The sequence below is a fragment of the Drosophila yakuba genome, chromosome 2L (genome assembly GCF_016746365.2).
Source record: "Drosophila yakuba strain Tai18E2 chromosome 2L, Prin_Dyak_Tai18E2_2.1, whole genome shotgun sequence".
Lineage (NCBI taxonomy): Eukaryota > Metazoa > Arthropoda > Insecta > Diptera > Drosophilidae > Drosophila > Drosophila yakuba.
Window position 1 is genome coordinate 22,443,114 of NC_052527.2, and position 16,702 is coordinate 22,459,815.

The window sequence follows — 16,702 nt, forward strand, 5'->3', positions numbered from 1 at the left end:
CCCCCAAAGGGAGGTGGGGACGTTGGCTGAGCGCGTCCAGCACCAAGTGGCCCCCATGACACTCTGGTACCTTCGACCAGGGCTCGAGCGCCGTGGCCATCCTAATCCTCGCTTGTGACTGCCTCCTCCTGTTCCACTACCGGTTGGTTTTCGTCGCTGTCCTGATGGTAGGGCTTCAGGTGATGTATGCCCATGGTGCGACGGCGGCGACCCCGAGTGTCCTGTAGTGTGACTATGTTCGGCGAGAGGAATTTTATAACCCGATAGGGTTATCGTATTTTGAGGCCAGTTTCGCAGCGAATCATTCGGCCGCGTTTGAAAGGACGTGTTGGCGTACGAGAACCGAAAAGCCCAGTGCCGGCCTCCATTCTCTTCGCCTGAGATTATATTGCCGGCCTTGTTCGGCGGTGGCGCGTTCGGCGTTGTCGCGGGCGACTTGAAAAATGTGGAGCTACCGACTCTTCCCCTCAGGGCCGTTCCTCGACCCGGAGTTACCTCGTCGTAGAGCGCGTTGGGCAAGCGCAGCTCTCGTCCTTGAACCAGGAAGGCGGGGCTGAATCCGGTTGTGTCCGATACACTACTGTTGACGGCGAACGAAACCTCTGGTTAGAGCTGATCCCACGTGTTCTGGTTCGTTTCCACAAGATACTGTGCTATCATAGTCTTCACAGTTCGGTTGGCCGTTCCGTGGGAATCTGCCGAGGCGTGTAGGGCGCGGTGTGCTGTAATTCCATCCCCATAGACTTGCAGAAAGCCTGGCATCCGCGGCTCCTGAATTGCGCTCCGTTGTCGCAGACTAAGGTCTTCGGGACACCGAATCGGATGAGGATATGTTCCCGAAAGGCTCGTTCCAGGTAGGGGATGCACTAGCACTAATCCTACCAATTTAACCCTAACACTAATCCTACCAATTAACCCTAACAGTAGAGTTTAAACGAACACGTTTCCCGTATCTTCTTCAATACGACGAAGCACGGTTAGTCAAGAAGCATTCAGCAGGCGGGGGCGAATTAAGGAGGGTACCGAAAAGGCGCCAGGAATTGTGGTGTAGGCCCGGTCGACAGTTTCGGAGACTGTGTACGTGAACCGGGCGATTGCATGGTGTGTCCGTGCGATCCGAGCAGGCGTGTTACTGGTGCCACCAGTCCGAGCAGACGTGGGGTTGCCGTGTTGCTCTGCCACCAGGCGTTTGCCTTGGGAATCGCAGCTGTTAGCTTTCGTGAGTCCGCACACGACGACAATTCTCAGCCCAAGTGACAGGCCAACGACACGGTCCGCACCACTTAGGACGACGAGAGCAGCGAGGCAGCAGAACGAGGCCGCTGAGCAGACCATCCAGCGCTACGACGGGAGAGCAGAGACGTTCGGATAATCACATCGCATTTTAAAGCTAAGCAAACATAAATAACAATAAAAACTAAATGAAAGGAGAGTTGGGAAAGGCAGGATTTAAATTGTAGGGTTTTGGTCTCATAAATTCACAATCTGTCCTATATTTATAGTTTAACTCCTAGAACTTATTTGCGACTAGTTTCCCTACACACACACGTTCGTTTCTTCTCCAGGGGGTCGGCCCGAGGCCCGGCTCACCCCATTTTTCACTTCTTAGGGCTATCGGCCAGCCTAGCCATGATGGCTGCCGATCTAAGGTGTCCTTCGTCCTGTTCTTCGTGGCCACTGGTGTTTCCAAAAATGTTGAGTCCCGTGGACATCTGCTCAGCTCGGCGATCAAAATTCAACTCTCCGATCGGCAAGCAGCTTTTCGTCCAGTAGCTCGTCTCTGCCGCCGATCACTCTGCCCGCACAAGCGTTGTCGCCTTCGGCGTGGAAAAACACGTGGCGGCGTCGGGCTTCAGCTTGCCGGCTTACCATGTGCATCGGCCGATCGTGGCTCAGCTGGCTCTGCCACTGTGGGCTCTGCTATAATGCCACGCATTGCGCTGCTTCGGCTAAGCCGATGTTGACTCTGCTGATAACGCCATGCGTTGCGCTGTTTCGGCTCTGCTGCTGTGAGCTCTGCTGGTGTTGCTTCGGGTGGCTCTGCTGCTGTGAGCTCTGCTGGTGTTGCTTCGGGTGGCTCTGCCGCTGTGGGCTCTGCCGGTAATGCTATGTGTTGCGTCGGGTGGCTCTGCCGCTGTGGGCTCTGCCGATGTTGCTATGTGTTGCGTCTGGGTGGAGTCGGGGAGCCCAGATTGTCGTACGAACGCGTAAAGTCGGGCACGTTGTTCCTCGAATGTATCGATTGTGTCTAAACCCAGTTCAAGGAGGATAGCTTCGAGCTCGTACTTTTTGCGATATGATATCCACGTGGTTCCCATGTCACTGTCCACGTGGCTTCCCCCTTTCTACGAGAATTGGGGTCGCGGCGCGATTCGTTCGTGATCGGTTTTTTTTTTTCACCCCCGTTCGGTGGCTTACGGCAAAATGTTCGCGGGCAAGGTCGGCTGGCCTCGTGGTCACCGAGTGTTATTCGAGATTGGGTCTAGGAATGTCCACTTTCTTGGTGGTTGGTTGTTAATCAGTTTAGCTGCTGGTTGACGATGTTGCTCGGCGTGGAACTGGTGAGCGACTGTCCAGGGGGGTTGCCCGGCTGGAGGTTTATATGCTTGGTGTTGCTCGGCAGGGAGCTGGTGAGCGACTGTCCAGGGGGATTACCCGGCTGGAGGTTTATATGCTTGGTGTTGCTCGGCGGGGAGCTGGTGAGCAACTGTCCCGATATTAATCGGTGACGAACTTAACTTGTCCCCGGCTTCCTTCCCCAGGAAAGAAACGGCGTATGTGAGAGGGATGGGAGAACTATGTTGGTTGATGGCGGCAAGCCGACTGCGGCGTCGTGGAGCCTTCGTGTTCTGAGCTAAGTCTTGCCCTTGTTTCGTGTCGCGGCGACGACAATCCCACGTGTCCGTGAGGCTTATGCCGCCGTGTGCCCCCAAAATCTTCGTCTCTAACATACAATTTTCTGTCCCTCTTCTTCTAGCTGTGTTTAGTCCACGATGGGTATTAAGAGTCCTTTTTATCCTGCCTGGTCCCTGTTCGGGCGCCATCTGTAAGGATGCTAATCACGGGCCAGGAGATATACTCAGCCAGCCCAGGGTCCTTCACAGAAATATTTATTTGTGAGACAGGCGGGCTAAAGGCTTGCTGGCCAAGGTTTTAATATAAGGATCGGGAAGATTGTAGGAGATGGGGTTTGCCGCTGGAGCGTGGCGAAGATGTTGTCCCACCCAGGAAAATTGGCTGCGGTACGCGGGGCCTTTCCCGAATGGGGCGAAGGGGGGAAAGTCTCGCCCAGGAGAACGGCTGCGATGCGCGGTGCCGCTCCCGCACGGGGGAAAAGGGTCTCGTCCGGAAAACGGCTGGGATGCGCGGGCCGCTCTCGAACGGGGCTCGAAGGGGAAAAGGAAGTCTCGTCCGGGAAACGGCTGCGATGCGCGGGGCCGATCTCAAACGGGGTTCGAAGGGGAAAAGGAAGTCTCGTCCGGAAAACGGCTGCGATACGCAGGGCCGTTCTCAAACGGGGTTCGAAGGGGAAAAGGAAGTCTCGACCGCAAAACGGCTGCGATGCGCGGGGCCGCTCCCGAAAGGGGCTCGAGGGGGGGGAAAAGGAAATCTCGTCCGGAAAACTGCAGCGATGCGCGGGGCCGCTCCCGAACCGGGCTCGATAGGTAAAAGGAAGTCTCGTCCGGAAAGCGGCAGCGATGCGCGGTGCCGCTCCCGCACGGGGTTCGCAAGGGGGGAAAAGGGTCTCGTCCGGAAAACGACTGCGATGCGCGGGCCGCTCTCGAACGGGGCTCGAAGAGGAAAAGGAAGTCTCGTCCGGAAAACGGCTGCGATGCGCGGTGCCGCTCCCGCACGGGGTTCGCAAGGGGGGATAGGGTCTCGTCCGGAAAACGGGATGCGCGGGTCGCTCTCGAACGGGGCTCGAAGGGGAAAATGAAGTCTCGTCCGCAAAACGGCTGCGATGCGCGGGGCTGCTCCCGAAAGGGGCTCGAGGGGGGGGAAAAGGAAATCTCGTCCGGAAAACGGCAGCGATGCGCGGGGCCGCTCCCGAACCGGGCTCGATGGGTAAAAGGAAGTCTCGTCCGGAAAGCGGCAGCGATGCGCGGTGCCGCTCCCGCACGGGGTTCGCAAGGGGGGAAAAGGGTCTCGTCCGGAAAACGACTGCGATGCGCGGGCCGCTCTCGAACGGGGCTCGAAGAGGAAAAGGAAGTCTCGTCCGGAAAACGGCTGCGATGCGCGGGGCCGCTCCCGAACGGGGCTCGAGGGGGGATAAAGGAAATCTCGTCCGGGAAACGCCAGCGATGCGCGGGGCCGCTCTCGAACGGGGCTCAAAGGGGAAGAGGAAGTCTCGTCCGGAAAACGGCTGCGATGCGGGGGGCCGTTCCCTAACCGGGCTCGAAGGGTAAAAGGAAGTCTCGTCCGGAAAACGGCTGCGATGCGCGGAGGCGCTCCTGAACGGGGCTCGAGGGGGGATAAAGGAAATCTCGTCCGGGAAACGGCAGCGATGCGCGGGGCCGCTCTCGAACGGGGCTCAAAGGGGGAGAGGAAGTCTCGTCCGGAAAACGGCTGCGATGCGCGGGGCCGCTCTCGAACGGGGCTCAAAGGGAAAAAGGAAGTCTCGTCCGGAAAACGGCAGCGATGCGCGGGGCCGTTCCCGAACCGGGCTCGAAGGGTAAAAGGAAGTCTCGTCCGGAAAACGGCTGCGATGCGCGGAGGCGCTCCTGAACGGTCTCATAAATTCACAATCTGTCCTTTATTTATAGTTTAATGCTCCTAGAATTAATTTGCGACTAGTTTCCCTACGCGCACTCGTTCGTTTCCCCACCAGGGGGTCGGTCCGAGGCTTAGCTTCAAAACATTGTGACACTTGGCATAATAAACATAACGTTCAAGTACCCAAAAGACCACCAACAATAACACAAGTATTCCAGCGCTCAAGTAGTACGATCTAACGCTTATACACAAGCTGATCGCGGAGCGTGGGAATGCTGAGCTTGCACTTTGCAGCTCATGTGGTCAGGCCATACATAAAATATGCATGCCTTCTGCATACATATATATGTATATGCATGCCTTCTGCATGCTTATGAATATGTATATGGAACTATATGTATATAGAATAAGTACTGTGTGTACGGGTCAGCTCAGCGAAAGATGAGCGCTCAAGAAACATTCGAATAAAGTAACTCTAACTGAGCAGAGGCTCTGACTCTACAACACCGAACCTTCTTTGGAATCCTTTCGAACATTATATGGCGACCGTGACAGGACGTCACGGCCACTCACAATAGCCTAGCCCAATAGGAAAATGGGTAAAGCTACTACGACAACCCCGACTGGTCAAGGAAATTACCCAGTTGGCCAGAGACGAGACGTGCCGGCAACGCTACAAAGAGCGTCTGGAAGACATTGAAAACAAGCTTTCGCAAGGTGCGAAACAACGCAAACGGGCTGCATAAATAAATGCCAATAACCCAATTTGCCTTTTTTTTTTTTTGTTTTTTTTTTTTTTTTGTTTACGCGCGAGTCCCACGGCCAAACCTCCCGCCCAACCGACCGAGGGGCGCTGCCGTGTATCGTACGGCTCGAATCGCGGGAAGATAGACGCGATATAGAAGACAGTAAAGGACGACAAAATGTATATAGTAGTAAGATCTAAGAGTTCGTTAAGTATGTTAGTATTAATCGGCAGTATTTAAGAGTCAGAGTTAGAGATAATAGGATACAATCTATTATAGTCAGAACATAATACTCTGTAGGGATCATGCAACTCATAATTAGATCTACAATGATTTAAAATTAGAGGTACATAATTTCTAGTAAATGTGCTCGGAACAGTGAAGTTTAGCCGACTAACCAGGTCGGGACTATCCACTTCACCACGAATAAGGTTAAAAATAAAGATTGTTCCAGGCATCGTTCTACGGTTAGCTAAGGAGGGTAAGTTAATTAATATTAATCTACTTGAATAGGGAGGTAATCTAAGGTTTGCATCCCAATTAAGGCGCCGTAAGGCAAAAAGTAAGAAGTTCTTTTGAACCGATTCGATGCGGTCCGAGTAAACTTCATATTGTGGACTCCAAACAGGTGATCCATACTCGAGGATCGGACGGACTAGAGAAATAAATAAGGTTTTGGTCATGTAAGGACCATCAAATTCCTTTGATCACCGTTTTATAAAACCAAGCACACCTCTGGCCTTATTGACAATAGACGAAATATGTTTAGGGTCCAGAAGTACACCAAGATCATCAACATGTGTTAAAGAGTGCCCACTTAAAGTGTAAGTTGCGTGCATTGAGTTGGCACGAGAAAAGGTCATAACTTTACACTTAGAGCCATTTAAGTTTAATACGTTATCACGGCACCAAGTTTGAAAGCGATCTAGATCGGATTGTAAGTCCAAATGGCGAGAAAAGTCCTTATATTGCAAGCATAATTTTACATCATCAGCGTACATTAGTACACGCGAATGATTTATTATTAAGGGAAGGTCGTTATTAAATAAGGTAAAAAGGAGCGGACCTAGGTGGATCCCTTGTGGGACGCCGGATGTGACTCGGAGAATACAAGAAAGAGAATTTTTAAAGAGGACCCGTTGCGTCCTGCCATTCAGATAACTTAGAATCCAATTTAGGAGATCAACATTTAAAATTTTATTAAAAGTGAATGATTAACAGAGTCGAATGCTTTAAAATCCGTATAAATTACATCTGTTTGAAGATTATTTTAGAAGCCCTGTACTACGAAGGAGGTTAGCTCCAGAAGGTTAGTAGTTGTTGATCTGCGTTTCATGAACCCATGCTGACATGGTGATATAATTGACCTACAAAGGTGCTGCAAAGCTTAGGGATAGCAGACAATTTGGAGATTCCTCTGTAATTGCTTGCATCCGATTTGCTACTGTTTTATGGAGAGGAATCACCAAGGACTCCTTCCATATATGGGGAACTGTGAAGATTCCAGAGATAAGTTAAACAGTTTTAGTAGAGGCTTGCACAAGGCTTCCGCACAGAATCTAAGGACACAGCCAGGAATTCCGTCGGGACCTGGCGAATAGACAGGCTTAACTCGCTGAAGATCATAAAGCAGTGAGCTTTCGTTTAAAGTGGGACAGAATATTAAATTTGACTTTGATACCGCGTAAGAGTAAGGCCGTTCAGAATGAGGTAACGTAGAATATGTGGTTTGAAAAAAATTGGCAAATAGATCGGCTATTGCCTGATCCGATGTTATCGAAGTATTTTCAAAAAATAGCGAGGAAGGGTAACTGGTTGTTTTGCGCTTAGTGTTAACGAAATTATAAAACTGTTTGGGATCCTGTGCGAACTGGAACTTACAACGGTTTAAATAATTCTAATAACACTGAGCGTTTAGCACGGTAAAATTTAACCGAGCACTTACATATTTAGAAAATATAGATTGAGAACCGGTGTTATTAAATTTTATATAAAGTCTGGACTTAACATTTCTTAGATGTGTCAACTCTTTATTAAACCAAGGAGGTTTGTTAGAGGTAGACGGATAGAACATCGGAACACAAGAGTTGAAAAATGATTTAATTGCAGTATAAAAAATATCTATGGCATCGGCCATTATGCTGAAAGAATATAGATCGGACCAATTAAAGCCAGATATAAAAAGATTTAGCCTCCGAAAGTTTGCCTTACGAAAACAATGAATTCGTTTGGTTGACTTATCTGGCCTCTCTTTTATTACGGTACCTGTGTCGATTGTCACCTCGAAAGTTGGATGGTATGGATCTTCTGGTTGACTAAGAGGTGCTACTCTAGTCAGAAACACACTTTCAGGACTTGTAACAAAACATAGATCCAATAAACGACCTTAATTTTAATTTCTAAATCCAAGCCTAGGCGGCAAACCGCTGCTTGAAAAACACTAATATCTGTTAGGCTTTTTACTAACAATGCGGTTGGACATTTTTTATTGTAAACAAATATGTAAGCCAACCAAATTTATTAACAACTAATATTTTCACGTCTGCAAATTTTATTTTGTAATTACATAATATAAAAATTCGTATCTTCATTAAATGTAAACATTTTTGATTTTATAGAGGAAGAAAATAATATAATTGTTGGGTGTGATGGGGGTTGCTGTCCTGGAATTTTCCAAATCGGCTGAAATAGAAAACACTCGAAAGGGCGAACACTTGTCTTTTCTTAGTTGCGCGGGCGCGACCGGGCGTATGTTTTATTCGTTAGTAATATTTTTTAATACACTGACCCTTATTCTAATTAGCTGGGCTCTCCCAAGCGCAGCTGAGACTCCTTGGAGACTCTGTGGTGAAAAGCGAGAGAGCGTAAGAGGGAGCGGAGAGCGGGTGACAGTCCAAACCCCGTAACTTGGACATTCCGCCCCCCTTGCAATCACTGGGGTTGCAACATAGCCATCCTACGGCAGGCTGCAGGCACCGGACACGATCCACCCAAAAACAGTTTTCTGGGCGATCGGCATTCCCTCGTCGAAGGTCAGGAATCCGGATTGGATGACCTTTGGATAAACATCTGCTCCCAAGACCATGGAGACGGTAGCAGGCTGATGGAACTGGTCATCAGCCAGCATGATGTCCCGGAACTTGGACACCACTGTGTCGCTCAAACCGGTAGGATTGAGTACCTCAGGTACGACAGCTCTCCAAGGCACGAGCACTGCGTGCGTTTTGTTGACGAGGGGCCATGCTGCGGGTAATTGAATGTCGAAAGGGGATCGAAAACGAAATGAAAAATAATAGATGATAAGTGCTAGTGAACTACAACTAAGAACGAGAGGAGCGCCTATTATTGTGGAGATTCGGAAGACTCCGTCGGCAAAAGCACCACTGGACGTTTAACAACTCCACGTGCAGTACGGATATTTACTAAACGGATGTTGCCGTCGGCTCCTGGGAAGACAGACTCAATTCGGCCGAGCCGCCACTCATTAGAGGGTAAGTTTTCGTTCTTGATGACGGCCATTGCATCTCTTGATGACTATAGGCATTCGTCACCGACTCTTTTGCGGCTTGAAGGAAATCGCGGGAAAGCAGGGTGGCAGCGCCAACAAAGGTTTTGCCATTGTCTGACTGTACTTGACGTGGACACCCTCTTCTGGATACAAAACGAGCGAAAGGGGCAAGAAACTTTTCGGTCGTTAAGTCAGATGTAGGCTCTAAATGGATGGCCTTGGTGGAGAAACAAACAAAAACTAACACATACCCCTTTGTAATAAGACAAGCTCTTACCGTATAGTTCTTTATATCGAACGGACCGTCGTAATCCATGCCAGTATACGTTAATGGTCGGGAGAACGATGCTCTTTCTTTGGGCAGGACACCCATCAGTTGGCTTTGCAACCGCTTTTTGTGGATCACACATACTTTGCACGAATTTACTACTGCTTTCATCAGGTTCTTAATTCTCAGAATCCAGTATTTCGACCGGATGAGGCGCACCATTAACTGGTTACCACCATGAAGGGTTATGCGATGAGTAAAATTCGCAAGGAGGCGAGAAAGCAGGCAGTTATAGGGAAGAATCACTGGATGCCGTTCATTGTATTGAAGGCTTTCGGAAGCCGCCACACGGCCGCACGTCCTGATCAGTCCTTGCGGATCTAGAAACGGGTTCATGCTTAGGATGGCACTTGAACTTGGCACTGGATGCTTTTCACTAAGGCAGTGATATTCCACAGGGAATCCTCTGCGCTGAGTGTTCGAAATTAGGAACCGCTCGGCGGCGGCGATTTCAGTGGCCAGCAAATGCATTTTAGATGGAGATGTCTGCTTCCTGCACCGCTGAATGAAGCGATGAACATAAGCAAGGACCCGTAGAGCTTTCTCAAGCTAGGAGAAACGTGCCAACAACTCTTCAGAAGGAGCTTTTGCGAGATGGACTTTTAGAGCACGCTTCTTCAGGTCGGTCACCGGAGCGTTGTCGACCTGAGTTGGCCATTGGTTGCGTGGATTTGTCAACCAAGTCGGTCCGTGCCACCATAACTGGCTATCGGCTAGATCTTGGAGGGAAACTCCTCTACTTTCCAGGTCTGCTGGATTATGCTCAGATTGAACATGAGACCAATTCTCTGTTTTTGTGACCTGGGTGATCTTCGTCACCCTATTGGCTTCAAATGTGGTCCACTGGCACGCTGGCTTGCTTAACCATGCAAGCACTATCGTGGAGTCCGTCCAGCAGTAAAGTTCGGAGTTGATCGTAGGCATCTGCGGAATGATGGCTGCAGCAATTTCGGAAAGCAATAGCGCTCCGCACAGCTCCGGTCTTGGGAGCAAAACCGTTGTGACTGGTGCTACCATGGTTTTCGCGGTTAGGAGTTGCACCATAATGGTGTTGCCCACATCTAAAAACTAATAACTTCGGAGAAAATTAAGCCATCGCTGAAAGAGCTCGTTTGGAAAGTTTTCGTCCCACCCAAGTTCCTGTAGCCAAATCTACTGCATGAAAATTTTAGCTCGAACGATAAATGGCGCTATCCAGCCTGCAGGGACGTTTCAATAGCCAACTCTGGCGGAACGAAGAAGAATTCGTCGGAGGTTGCCTTCCAGCGAATACCGAGGGCTTTGGCAGTGCTTTCTGCATCGATCTTGAGAAAATCAGTATTTAATAGATGGTTGCTCTGAATGGCCGCTAGAACTTCCTTTTGGTTGGACGTCCATTTCCTCAATGGAAATCCTACGGAATTCAGAGTGTCTCGTAGCTCTTGCACCATGAGCTGAGCTTCTTCCGTGTAGTCCGCTCCGGCTAGAACATCCTCCACATACATGAAATTTCGAATGATATTGCTATTGATTTTGGATGGCTGAGTTCTACGTCAGCTGCTAGCTGCTGCAGTACTCGGATGGCCAGGAAAGGCGCGCAATTGACTCCAAAGGGTAATGTTTTCTATTCGAAATCTCTGATTTCCCCTCTATTTTTACGGAAAAGTATTCGTTGGAATGGAGTGTGCTTCGGATCTACCCAGATCTGCCGATACATTTTTTCGATATCGGCGCTGAACACGTATCGGAAATAGCTCCACTTCAGAATTTGAATGGTCAAGTCGGACTGTAAGACAGGGCCAGCATGAAGAATATCATTTAAACTGGTACCATTCGATGAAGGGCTGGAGGCATTGAATACTACACGGAGTTTAGTAGTTACGCTCTCCGGTTTTAAGACGGTGTGATGTGGCATATAATAGGCGTTGCAATCATGGGTAGGAAGAACTTGTCGCATGTGCTTTAAGTCGAGATATTCCTTGATCACCGAATCGTATCTCGCTTTTAAAGCCTCATCTCTTTTTAGACGCTGCTCATTTCATAAAAACTGATCCAACGCGAAAGACCTAGAATGCCCTAGCCCGGAACCGATATGTTCTGGGTCGCCAAAAGGCAGAGTAACGACATATTTGCCGCACCCGTTTCTCGTGGTCGTTTGAAGGAAATTCTTCTCGCACATGGAATCGGATTCTTTTACCAACATTGTTGGTATATTCTCCACGTCCCAAAAGTTTGTGAGTAGTTTGTCCAGTGAATTATCGTACGCGTGGGAGATCTGCGTTGAAAAGATGGAAATTCTGCTTTGTGCTGAGGCTGACACTGGCCCAGTTTATACCCACCGAGAGAGAGCCAAAGATGTTGGTTTTTGCTCCACTCAGAAGCACCGAAGGCAGAATGTTGACTCCGATTAGGACATCTATTTGTGCGCTCTCATAGAATTTTGGATCCGCCAGTGGAAAATCGGGAAGATCCCGATTTTGCGAAATTTGGTTGGAAGGCAGATTTCCGGCTAGTTGAGGGAGGACATAGGCCGTCGTCTCCAACTGCAACGCGGGCCTAGTCGGAGATCGGATGGTGAAACTGCAGAGCTTATTGGACTGAGCTGTTACTGTTTGGTTTAATCCTGAGACTTGGGCTTGAACCACCTGGAATGACAATCTAATTAGAAAAGGGGTTGTTTCGGTGCAACAACGTGTGATGCCGGCCACGGCAAGTAAAACAATTGTGCGTGCTTTTGCACTCACGAAGCTGATATCCCTTTGCAAAGCAGTTTAAGCATAACTGCTTCCGTTTAATGTAGGCTGACCGATCGTCAACCGACATTTGAAGAAAACGCGGACATACACGGACAGGATGGTTTTAATTGTTGCACAAGTCGCAACTTTTCGATTTTGGAGCCACTTTCGTCTCATAGTAATTTAGTTCTCTAGAGGGCCCACTTGAGTTCATCGCTTTGGAGTGCGACTGACTTGGTACGGACGGTCTCACATCATCGATGGCCTCTAGGGTTCGATGACGTTCTGTGAGGAAGGTGTTCAGCTCTGCCCATGTCGGGATGTCGGCTTTCTTATGGAGTGACTGCTCCCATAAGGAGAGAGTTGTCTTCGGGAGCTTGGATGAACACAGATATACCAGCAGGCAGTCCCAGTTCTCAGTGTTGATGCCTGACATTTCTAAGGCAGTCAAGCAACCTTGAACACTACTTTGTAGTACCTTCAAGGACGCCCCAGATTCCTGTGGTATCGACTGCACATTAAACAGTATTTTTAATTGACTGTTTACCAACAATCGTTTATTTTTGAAACGCTCTATTAGGATTTCCCACGCAGAGCGGAAACCCTCGTTGGTGAGAGGCGAAATCGAAACGATGGCATGCGCGTCGCCACTTGTTTTGGCATTTAAATGGAATAACTTTTCAACCGGAGTCAGCCGTGGATTATTGATATAAATGGCTGTGAAAAGATCCCGGAAAGTCGGCCAGCGAAGATAGTCGCGTGCGAAAACTTCTGTATCGCATGGAGGCAACCGACAGCCGCGGAAATGTAGGCCTGGGGCGCAGCGTTCGCGGCTGGGATGGACTGAGACGTGCCCTGCTCGATTTTATCAACGAGCTGGGCAACACACCTTTCATAGACTGAATAGCAATATCTGTATTTAGCCCTGAGAATAGGCATGTTGCCTGCTGCCGCTTCGCCTGCTGACACAAGGCACTCTAAGCAGATGTCGAATTCCTTTTCAACCTTGTCCCATAGGGTTCGGACTTGGTCGCGACGGAGTAGCACAGTCGTCGGAAATCTGCGCAGGCGTTTTCACCGAAATGCTTGGGATTCTTGGACTATTGGGCACTTGTGTTGAAAAAATAGACCTGGGTTTGTCATCGGACAATTTCTTCTTATCGTCCCCGATGGGCATAATCGAAGAAATGCGAAATGAAAGGGAAGCGGTTTTGGAGCACGGTCACACTTTTGAAAATGTGGACAGATTCATTAGACTGCACTTAATAAATTTAAGCTTGCCGCCGTGAACGGTATAAAGCAGCGCAAAAAGACCGTATAGGATGTAATGGGTGAGAAAGTGGTGAAAATATTACGAAGTGGAAACGCCGTAGTTTCGACTAATTGGACAGGTGATTCGGAGTGAACAGCGAATTGTATAAATGAGCTGTGATTTATGGTAATTAGGTCCACCTGATTTACGGTTGGAACACTTGGAAGTGGAACATGGTGAAAAAAAAATGTTTATTAGAACGTAGAAAATTTTATTTTTTTGTTTACAACTGGAAGCGGAGAAAATGAATATTGGAATCTTTTCTCCGCGTTGTAAGTACTTTTAAAACAAACACAAATTAATATCCAAGCAATACAGCAATTATTTATGGACGAAAAAATTATTGTCTTGTAGTTGTTTAAAATTTTTTGAAAATTTAAAAAATAATTTAATAAATATTGAAAAATTTATTTGTTAAAAAAAAGAAATAAACCGCTTTTAATTTATTGCTCGGGAATTGATTTGGAAATTTATGGAAAAAATTGATGGAAAACAAAACGCCTTTTCCGCGTCGGCACTTGGAATAAATTTTATTTGTGGTTTGGATTGCCGACGGAAAACAATTTACACTTTGGTATATGTTTAAAAGGAATGCAGATAATATGCGCAATGTATGTCGGTAATATATGTGGATGTAATATATGTAATGTATATGTGATATATGTGGATGTAATATATGTGATATATGTAGATGTAATATATGCAATGTATATGGATGTAGTATATGTTGATGTAATTTATGTTGATGTAATAAATGTTGATGTAATATATGTTGATGTAATATATGTAATATATGGAACTGGCGGGTAAATGTTTAATTAATATTTTATTTGTAATGGCCAGAGGGTATGAGTTGTTTGTTTCGTTATTGTATACTTCGATAGCAAAACAAATTGTATTAGGTGGACTGCGGAGTTAAAGCAAAAATGTGTTGCGAAACGAGAACAGAATTTTTGCCACTTTTGGCAGAGCTTTGGACTTAGAAATTGCACTTTTCGGATTGGATGAATATTTAAATATATTCGGAAATTTGGACTTAGAAATTTTAACGAATGAGGGTGAAAGGACGAATGAGGGTAAACGGTGGGTAATATGGCGGCGCCCGTAGGAATGAATAAGTACTTTTCTTTAATTGCCTTTTGTCGGAGAAATCCGTTAGATTTGACAATAAATCTTACAGCAAATTGAACGAAATTGGATTTTCGAACCTTTTGCTACAGACCGGCAATAAACAGGAATGGAACTTTCGTACTTATCTTGTAATTTGTTCGCTGGTGGACAAACTTGAAAATCCAGGTGATCCGGCTCGAAGGACCAAAATGTTGGGTGTGTCGCTGTCCTGGAATTTTCCAAATCGGCTGAAATAGAAAACACTCGAAAGGGCGAACACTTGACTTTTCTAAACTGCGCGGGCGCGACCGGGCGTATGTTTTATTCGATAGTAATAGTTTTAACCCTGACTCTTATTCTAATTAGCTAGGCTCTCCCAAGCGCAGCGGAGATTCCTTGGAGACTCTGTGGTGAAGAGCGAGAGAGCGTGAGAGGTAGCGGAGAGCGGGTGACAGTCCAGACCCCGTAACTTACACAATAATAATAATGAGAAAAACTCATAAATAGAAAATCTCACTTTTTCCTTCAAAAAACGTTTCATTGAATATAAGCTTATAAATGGGATGGTTAAGCGATTCTAGTGAGGCAAAAGACAATACTGCCAACGTAGTTGATAACGTAAAAATTATAAATCACACAGACTATATAAATGCGTTGTGGATCTTATTGCTGATCATTACAATAGTGATAATTTAAGCATAAAAAAATCATCAAAAAACGTTATATGAATAGCGCAAATCCTTTAGACCAGATTAAAAAAAAAAAATAGATTAGAAGAAAGCTTTATAAAAACTTTTTTTTTTACGACAAGAACGGAATAGAGCGAAATAGCGATACAAATAGACGAATTTCGCTACAGGTTTGATAAGTCTTATAAATGTATCAATAGAGATGCAGTAATAAAAATGCAGTTCGGGAGAACGGCTGCGATGCGCGGGGCCGCACCCGCACGGGGTTCGCAAGGGTGGAAAAGGAGTCTCCTCTGGGAAAACGGCTGCGATGCACGGGGCCGCTCCCGAACGGGGCTCGAAGGGAATAGGAGGTCTCGTTCGGAAAACGGCTGCGATGCGCGCCGCCGCTCCCGAACGGGGCTCGATTGGAATGCAGGATTGAAATTGTCCGGCTTTGGTCTCATAAATTTACAATCTGTCCTTTATTTATAGTTTAACTCCTAGAATTTATTTGCGACTAGTTTCCCTACACACACATGTTCGACTCCTCACCAGGGGGTCGGCGGGAGGCCCGGCTCACCCCATTTTTCACTCCTCAGGGCTGTCGGCCAGCCTAGCCATGATGGCTGCCGATCTCAGGTGTCCTTCGTCCTGTTCCTCGTGGCCACTGATGTCTTTAAAAATGTTGAGTCCCGTGGACATCTCAGCTCAGCTCGGCTCGGCAATCAAGATTGAACACCTTGATTGGCAAGCAGGTCTCTTTGCTTTTCTGGAGTCCAAGGTTCAATATTTACCGTTTGACTTGACCGCCCTTGACTCCTCTCGCATTGCAGCCGTCTTCGCTTCCTGCACCAGGATTTGTGGGGAGTTTAAGACTCCTCACATAGGATAGTTCTACGATCCCATTGTAGAAGTTAAGTTGTAAATGACACCATTCACAACGCACATGATTATGTTTCAGGGTAATTCTGAGCCTTCAAGTGTATGCTCACGTTACGCTTGCACTTGGGCTGGACTGTTTATTTACGCATTGCAACAAAGTGCTAAAATGTGGGTACCCGATATGTGTGTCTACTTCATCTCCATCCCTCCGTCTATCCGTTCGTCCGTCTGTCTGTTCGTCCGCATAAACGTCGAGATCTTAGAAACTATAAAAGCTAGAAAAGTGAGATTCAGCATGCAGACTCCGGAGACATAGACAGAACGTAAGTTTGTCGATTCATTTTGCGACACCCTCTCTAACGCTCACAAACCGCCAAAAACTGCCACGCCCACATCTTAAATTTTTTTTGATATTTTTTCATTGTTTTATTAGTCTTGTAGTCGTGTCCTCGTCCGAGGACACCTCCGGGGTGGCCGTCTCATCCCTGTCGTCCTCCTCACTCTCTGATGAGAGGGTGACGCATTCGAGCTGCCCCTCGGCCACCATCTCGTCCTCCGACAGATCCACGTCGGGCACCTTCCCCGGATCCTCATTAACCGGGGATGGGGATCGGAACACCAGGGGTGACGCCAGAAGCTGGAGATAGGAATCGGAATTCCTACTCCGGGCTGTTCCCCAGTGCCGGTCTCCCGCACCTCACGGTTGGTAATAGCTGCG

At 47.6% G+C, this 16,702-nt stretch overlaps 1 pseudogene; it reads right to left on the reverse strand.

The window, feature by feature from the left end:
* Window positions 1–8,415: 8,415 nt before the first annotated feature.
* LOC120320875 lies at window positions 8,416–13,332 on the reverse strand (annotated as a pseudogene).
* Between the last annotated feature and the right edge of the window lie 3,370 nt (window positions 13,333–16,702).